Source organism: Protomyctophum parallelum (genome assembly GCF_964188405.1).
Source record: "Protomyctophum parallelum genome assembly, chromosome: 11".
Taxonomy (NCBI): Eukaryota; Metazoa; Chordata; class Actinopteri; order Myctophiformes; family Myctophidae; genus Protomyctophum; species Protomyctophum parallelum.
In genome coordinates, this window is record NC_139707.1 from 31,831,339 (window position 1) to 31,838,838 (window position 7,500).

Here is a 7,500-nt window from a genome sequence, read left to right on the forward strand (position 1 = left end):
TCAGTCAGCCCATGTCATACGCAGACAGAAACAAAATTACCCCCTCACCCAACCACCCCCTACCCCGCCACATTCAATGCGTCTAGGGTTTAAATCCCCCAGTAAGGGGCAGCAGCCCTAACAAGTTTTTAATTTCAGATTTCAGTGTGCACACACAAATGGGGGCGATGATAAAAGGAGTGTTGTGGCAGAGAAATGTTGGTAGAGATGGAAGGAAGAGACGGTGAGAGAGAGAGGGAGAGAGAGAGAGGGAGAGAGAGAGAGAGAGAGAGAGAGAGAGAGAGAGAGAGAGAGAGAGAGAGAAATAAACGACAGACAGACAGAGACAGACAGACAGACAGACAGACAGACAGACAGACAGACAGACAGACAGACAGACAGACAGACAGACAGACAGACAGACAGACAGACAGACAGACAGACAGACAGACAGACAGACAGACAGACAGACATGAGAAGGGGCATAGAGATGGAAAGAAAGAAAGAAAGAAAGAAAGAAAGAAAGAAAGAAAGAAAGAAAGAAAGAAAGAAAGAAAGAAAGAAAGAAAGAAAGAGAAATCAACACCCTACTTGATCATACAAGCATGACACAAAAAGTCCTATCTGCAAGCTCAAAGCGCGAAGTGACACGAGCTGGTCGAATCCTGAAAAGTAACAGTTTTGGATATATGAGGTTTCTACCCGACAGAGATATATAGGCCCTCATTTATCAACTCGGCGTACGCCAAAATATGGGTGCACGCCAGAATTACTGCAATTTTCAGCATTTACCATTTCCGCAAAACCTTGAAATTGAACGTGTGCCAGGACAAAAATCACGTCTGGTGGGGAGCTGTCGTAGGCTTTGTCCTCAGCTGTTTTTCTGTCGTACACAAGCGGAGCAGCATTGTCTGAACTGCCGACAGGCTGTCACAGGCATCTAAACATATGTTTTCACTCCTAAAATGTATAAAACTAATAATACATGTGAAAAAGAAAAATTGTAATGGCATGTCATATGAAATTGGTAGGATATTTCCAATTGTGCAAGCAATTAAAATCACGCAATTAAAAACAATGTTGCAAGTTAGATGCTTAAGCCATTTAAACAGTGTTTTTCATGAGATGAGCGCATACCGTTAGCCCCCCGACCCCCCCCCCCCCCCCCCCTCCTGGAAGAGTTAACTTCCATGACATGGAAGGCATTTGCAGTGCTGCAGCTAACGAGTAGGCTACTGCAATCTACAACCATGTCTTTCTCACGTTACTTTAATTAAGGATAAACCTGACGAGCTCAAATGCCAAAACATTTGACTGCCGAGCCAGCGCAAGTGGGGACCGCATCCGCATCTATAGGTAGGCTAACCCAGCCAGCCTGAGCCCACCACCACTATAGCCCGCAGGGAGGCAGTCTAATATACAGTAATGTCATAAACGTGCATGCAGGTCACAACAGTGACAGAGACAGACAGAACAGGAGCTGAGGAGGAGATGCAGTTATTTGCAAGACAGCATGGGCTGTGTCCAAACTCATTCCAATGACATGAGCAATCTTATTTAATGAATGCTTCACAGAATCACAGGATCAGCTGTTTGCGATCACTTAATAAATGCCGTGGCGACGTGGGTGTACCTACTACAAAACCTACACTCGAATTTGGGGCAGATTTTACACTCAATTGATAAATGAGGGCCTGATTGTGTGTGCTCACACGTGTGTGTGAGTGTGTGTGTGTGTGTGTGTGTGTGTGTGTGTGTGTGTGTGTGTGTGTGTGTGTGTGTGTGTGTTTTGCCTGCCATGCTCTCTCATATTCTATGTTGAGGCTCACGACAGGGAGCTATTCTGTTTCAGAGTGAGAGGGAATGTGGCTCACAGCAACAAAAAAAAACAAATTTGTTGTACTCTGAGAGGGTATAGAAAGTAGAAACAGATCCCAGAGTTAAGTTGACACTGAGGATATTCCTGCAAAGGTAAGCGATGCAGGACAAACATGACCACACATCAGGGCCGGTATAAAGACCATTTGGTGCCCAGAACAGGTTTGGTGCACACGACACAAAATGCTAGTGTGGCTTTTGACACAAGTAGAATAGTGACTACGGTTGGGATCCTTTAGGATTTAAAAGATTCTCTCTCATAAAATCAAATTTGAAATACTGTAACTTAAGCCAGCAAGGCTTAGAAAAAATACAGACGTCAGTATGTACCCTCAGCAGGCAGTGTGAAGAGCTGTTGCTAGTCGAAACTCCTTAACTGAGGAATGCTTTTGAACACGTACAGTATTGTGGAGAGATTATTAAATCATCTAAATCATGTTATTTGCCCGGCATCAACAGATGACTTCAAAGGATGTTGGTTTCACTCTTGAGTATTTTGTGGAGGCAGAGCCGTTTCAAATTGTATGCCAACTCTTGACTTTCCATCTGCAGGCATTTTGTATTGTTTCCCCTCTTTAATAAAACTCTAGTGGGATTGACAGCTTGATTTTCCCCTGACAGAATGATACAAATACAAATCAATACGCGTCATTGTCTCTGTAATGTCTAATAGCCTATCCATTTGACATTCTGAAAAATAATAATAGCATAATATTATGTGCATTTTCCTGACCCGTTTCCTTTTTATAACTACTTGAACTCTAGCATCCCCACTTTGGGCATCTGCGATGCGTTGAGAACTTGTAGATCTGCTATTTTCGGTGAATAGATGTCGTATTAAAATACAATACAGGAGAGAAAAATGTGCACGGCAGACAGACGAGATTCGATGTTCCACGATGTTGTTTTATTCAGAGTACACAGTACAGCAGCAAAGCATAGCATCGGCTCACACAGGAACCAACTGGCCACAAGTCGTGACCAGCCACTTTACATTGAAATCGAACTGCTTTAAACAGAGTTAGATACACATTGAGCCAGACTGGCATTTGGCCACTCCTCTGGAAGGTAGATCACTGTAGCTTTGATCCATTGTTCATCTTCTAGCATGTAAAATCTTTAGGTGTGAGCAGGATCTAAACTCAGAGTATAAACAAACCCTCAACACCCTGGGCTGTATTTTGCGTGTCTTAAGTACCAGGTCTTATTACTTAACTTAAGACCTGGAGGCGTGATCAATGCCATTTGGCTATTCTGAGTGGCCAAAGAGCATTGACCACGCCTCCAGGTCTTAAGTAAGTCCTGGTACTTAAGACACGCAAAATACAGCCCCCTGACTTTAAATAACAAAGACAGGCCTAGAGACGAACTGCCTTGCATATTAAGCCAGCCAGCTAGTAATCAAACCTAGTTGAGTACATTTTGTTCACAAACATGAGATATTGCATAGAATTATGGAATCCCATATTCCTCATAGATTTAGTGTGGAGGGAAACATTTACATTATGTTGTGTGAATATATGTGAAATGTGCCGATTGTGTTTGTGTATTTCTCTCTTTCCCACGCACGCTATAGCCTGCCGTCCAGCACCTCCACACTCTCACACGCACGCACGCACGCACGCATGCGCACACACACGTCACACACACACAGACAGACACACCCATGCCATTAGGGTGGCCACCTGCAAGACCTCAGAAAGGAGGACACTTTTGCGGGGCTCGCTCCCCCGACCCCCCCCCCCCCCCCTCCCAGACCCCCCCCCCCCCATATATTAATATTATTACTACTACTATTGCACCTGATTTTCACCACCATCATCTCCAGCATTATATCCACAGAGAACATATATTTGCTAATTAAATTAACCTTTTTAAATTATAGGGTACCACAAAGGCCATTCATTTTTTAATCAATTTATTTTATTTCATGTTTAGATATGTTTTATGTTTAATCTCTTTGTGGGTTTTTTTATACAGTTTTATGGTCATCGGTGTGGGACATAGAATGATGCCAGTAGCCTATATGTTCACACAGCCTCCCTTTCTTTATGATGTCGAGTTCCTTGCTCCATTGCTCATTAAATGTAGTTTTTCATTTCGGCATATTTGGTTTGTTTATCTCTGCATTAACTATACTAAAGTGATTGTGAGAGCACAACAAACATACCGACCATCCCACTGGCAGTGTTGCCAGGTTTTGGAAGAGATCCAAGCAACCATGTCTATGAAAACAAGCCCAAAAGAAGCCTGACTAGGCTTAGTAGCCTATTATATAAAACAAGCCCAAAGTCGCTTATAATTAAGCGGACATGGCAACACTCTGAACGTCTCCACTAGCCTCTCTCTTTTTAAGACAGTGTGGCCGGCTCGCTGCGGAGGCGGAGCTGAGCAGCGCTGCGGAGATTTTAATACCCAGGCAGACGACGTAAATGACAGACTATGACAGTAAATGACACAAGCACTGTATATCACAAAAAAACGGACAATTATGTGTCCGGCCAGAGGTTGAGGTGGGAGGAGGACAGGTGGGTCTAAAACCGGACTGTCCGGCGTGAAACCGGACGTCTGGCCACCCTACATGCCATGTCATGACATGTCATGTCATGAGCACTAAAGTAAAGTCTCTGCCATTGTATCACATCACATGGTGAATACGTGCATACGTCACACACGTACACAAAGCCCAACAAACTAACACAAACACATAAAGTAAGCTCACTCATAATAACATAACCGTAAGTCTCAGGTGCCAGCTGATAAGATAAGAAAAAGTGGTAGTTTTAATTGGCTCCTTCTGCAATACTGGCAGGTTGGCCTGGGTGGTTGGGTACGTTTTTCCCAAGGCTGCTGTCACAGAGACATGAATAATTCACAGCCATATATTACATAATACATCTCTGCAACATGCTAACACTGCGCGGGTCAGGCCTTCATTAACAGTAAATGCTTCATTAGCATAGTTGCTAGCTGCACCGTTGGCAGCTGAGCTAGCTAGTGGGACCAACGGTTAAAGCCATAGCTGTTTATTGTTTTGGTGGGCAGAGAGAGAAAACAGCGTCTTAATTAGCCCATTCACACGCCTAGCTAGCGCTTCCGAGCCATCCCCTGTGTACACGTACATGCACATGAAGGAAGGAAGGCACGCACGCACGCAAACACACACTCACGCACGCATGCACATGTGCGCTCACACACACACACACAGCCTCCCGCTCATCCCTGGGAGCCACTCCAAACGTCTCTAAACGGGAGCGTGGCTCAAACCACACCGCGCATCGGCCCCGCAAACCGTTGGAGGAAAAATAATACGAAATTTAAGAAGGCAGAACAAATGTATGCAGCCAATTATTTCAAGGGTACCTTGTTTTTCTTTCTTTTTTTTCTCCTTCTTTTTAATTGCAGTGTGGGGATGAATTTGATTAGGTCGGGGAGGCAAATATCTATTCAGTGTTGTAAAAAAATAAATGAAACTGTATTAATGAGTTTGTGAGCATGAATTAATGTGTGTACTTCTTGTGTTGTCTAACAAAGAACAGGTTGAATGCCCGGAGGTGCTCGGATATTGGTTGCATCTAACTTGTTGATAGCAAGAAGAGTCCCTGTCCATGTGCCTGAAATCCTCTTCAGTCATGTGTCACATATTATTGTCCCCTTAAGAAACATCCCTAAAGGAGATTACCAGTACCTCTTTTCTTTGCCCTCATTATAGGCTACCTTTCCATCATGAATATGCATACATTCGATCTAGTGGTTCAGCACTTAATCAATGTAATCATGGATTATGCAAACAATAATCAATGAATGAATACAAATCGATTAAAGCTCACACACTCGAAGCGATGTATAGCTCACAGCGCGTTGTGATGCGACACACCGTGAGCTTGGCGATCAACTATTTTCACAATCAACCAATCAATCGTTAAATAGACATGCTCTGAAAATGCACGCAGCCCACGCAGGTACCCATACTGTATGACCACGTCCACGTGGCACGGCAGCGCACAAGTCAGATGGTTGGGCCGCCAACACAGATTTTCAAGTGAGGTCGAGAAAAGGCAGAGCCATAGAGTAAGAAAGAGTTACGACAACTCTGTTCACTTCACGGGGCCAATCCAATGGCGGCTCTTCTACATAGACTTCTATTGGCGAATAGGGACACCGGAAGTTTACGGAATGCATTGGAGTCTATGGGCTGGCACGTGTTTTTAAAAAAAGTCATTTTGGGGGTCCTGGGCCCAAAAATATTTGAGAACCTCTGATTTAGAAGGGATTCGGCCTCAGGTCTTAATGTGGAGTGGGGTGGGGTATGCATAGGTGACATATGAGAGGGGGACATAAACCAAAACGATACAGATAGATAGGGTAAGAAACGGAGCAATAGAGTCTGAAAACAGAGGGCGGGGCAGTCAAAGAGTTAAGGTAAAAATAAAAAATAAAACATCTTGTCCGTAACCACTTTTCAACCTATCTTCATATAATTGGTCCTTACTAATGTTCATGATAAAATAGTACAATTTTCATTCTACTCGGTCTGTGTCTCATATAGGAGCGTTGTGGGCAGTTCAGAAAACCGTCTACCAGTGACATCATCGATGGGGAATCCAAGCTAGAAAGTGCAGGCTTTCTATTCCTGGAAAGTTGGCATGCTATAATGGAAGCCATCATTCTCGTGATAATAAAAGAGATGGTAAAATAAATCTGCCTAACGATGATGTCACTGGTACATGGGTTTCTGACATGAGACACAGACCGAGTAGAACGAGTAGAAAAAAATTGTGCTATTTTAAGTCGTCCTTTAACGTAAAAAGAAAAATAAATCCTGTCACACAAAGATTTGGCACTCCAAGCAACTTCAGAGGACCCCCATGTAGAAGACCCCTGCATTAGACAACGGCAATGTGAATTCAAAGGGCAGCCTCGATATCGGCGGCCTCCAATCCGTGTCGCTGCGCACGCAGCCCTGCGTCAATCACTGCCAGAGCCCCTGGCAGCCGTTTGCTCTCTGAGTCACTCTGTGCCCCACATGAGACGGCGGGAGAGCAAATCCCCGTGTCTCCCGTACAAATAGGTGATCTCCTCTCCCATCCATCATCCACTGGCACCGCACAGTCCATCAGCCTCCAGGGCCCACAATCTTTGTTGCCAAGTAGATGGCGTATGTGCCAGTGTCTGTGTGTGTGTGTGTGTGTGTGTGCATGCGTGCTTGCACAGTGGTGGAAAAAGTACAACATTCTTTTTTACTTAAATAAAAGTATCAATAGAGCATCATGTAGAAATAAATGTCGTTTCACAATTTATCAAAATGTATACAAATCATTTGAAAATTGCAGATCTACAAGCTTACAACGCGACATGTTGTGAGCTTGTAGATGGGCTATTTTATTTGTGCGTGCGTGCGTGTGTGTGTGCGTGCGTGCGTGCATCAGGAACACGATTTAACCAATATTAAATTACTTGGAAAGGGATTAAAAGTGTTTACGTCTTGGGCACTATAGCTGTACATCTGCAGGGTGTCACCTGTGAAAGGTATTGGCTGGGTTTCCCAAAGAAACTTGTCAAGCCCAAACCACACCAATGCAACTCCAACTGCCATTGGGGATAATGGTTGCAAGGAGTTTCATGTTGCAAGGAGTTGCATGG

The 7,500-nt window shown here is 44.0% G+C and overlaps 1 protein-coding gene across 2 annotated transcripts in view; it reads right to left on the bottom strand.

The window, feature by feature from the left end:
• Window positions 1-7,500, bottom strand: part of erbb4b (erb-b2 receptor tyrosine kinase 4b) — a 457,442-nt gene that overhangs the window by 154,129 nt on the left and 295,813 nt on the right. The gene's annotated exons all lie outside the window — the stretch shown is intronic.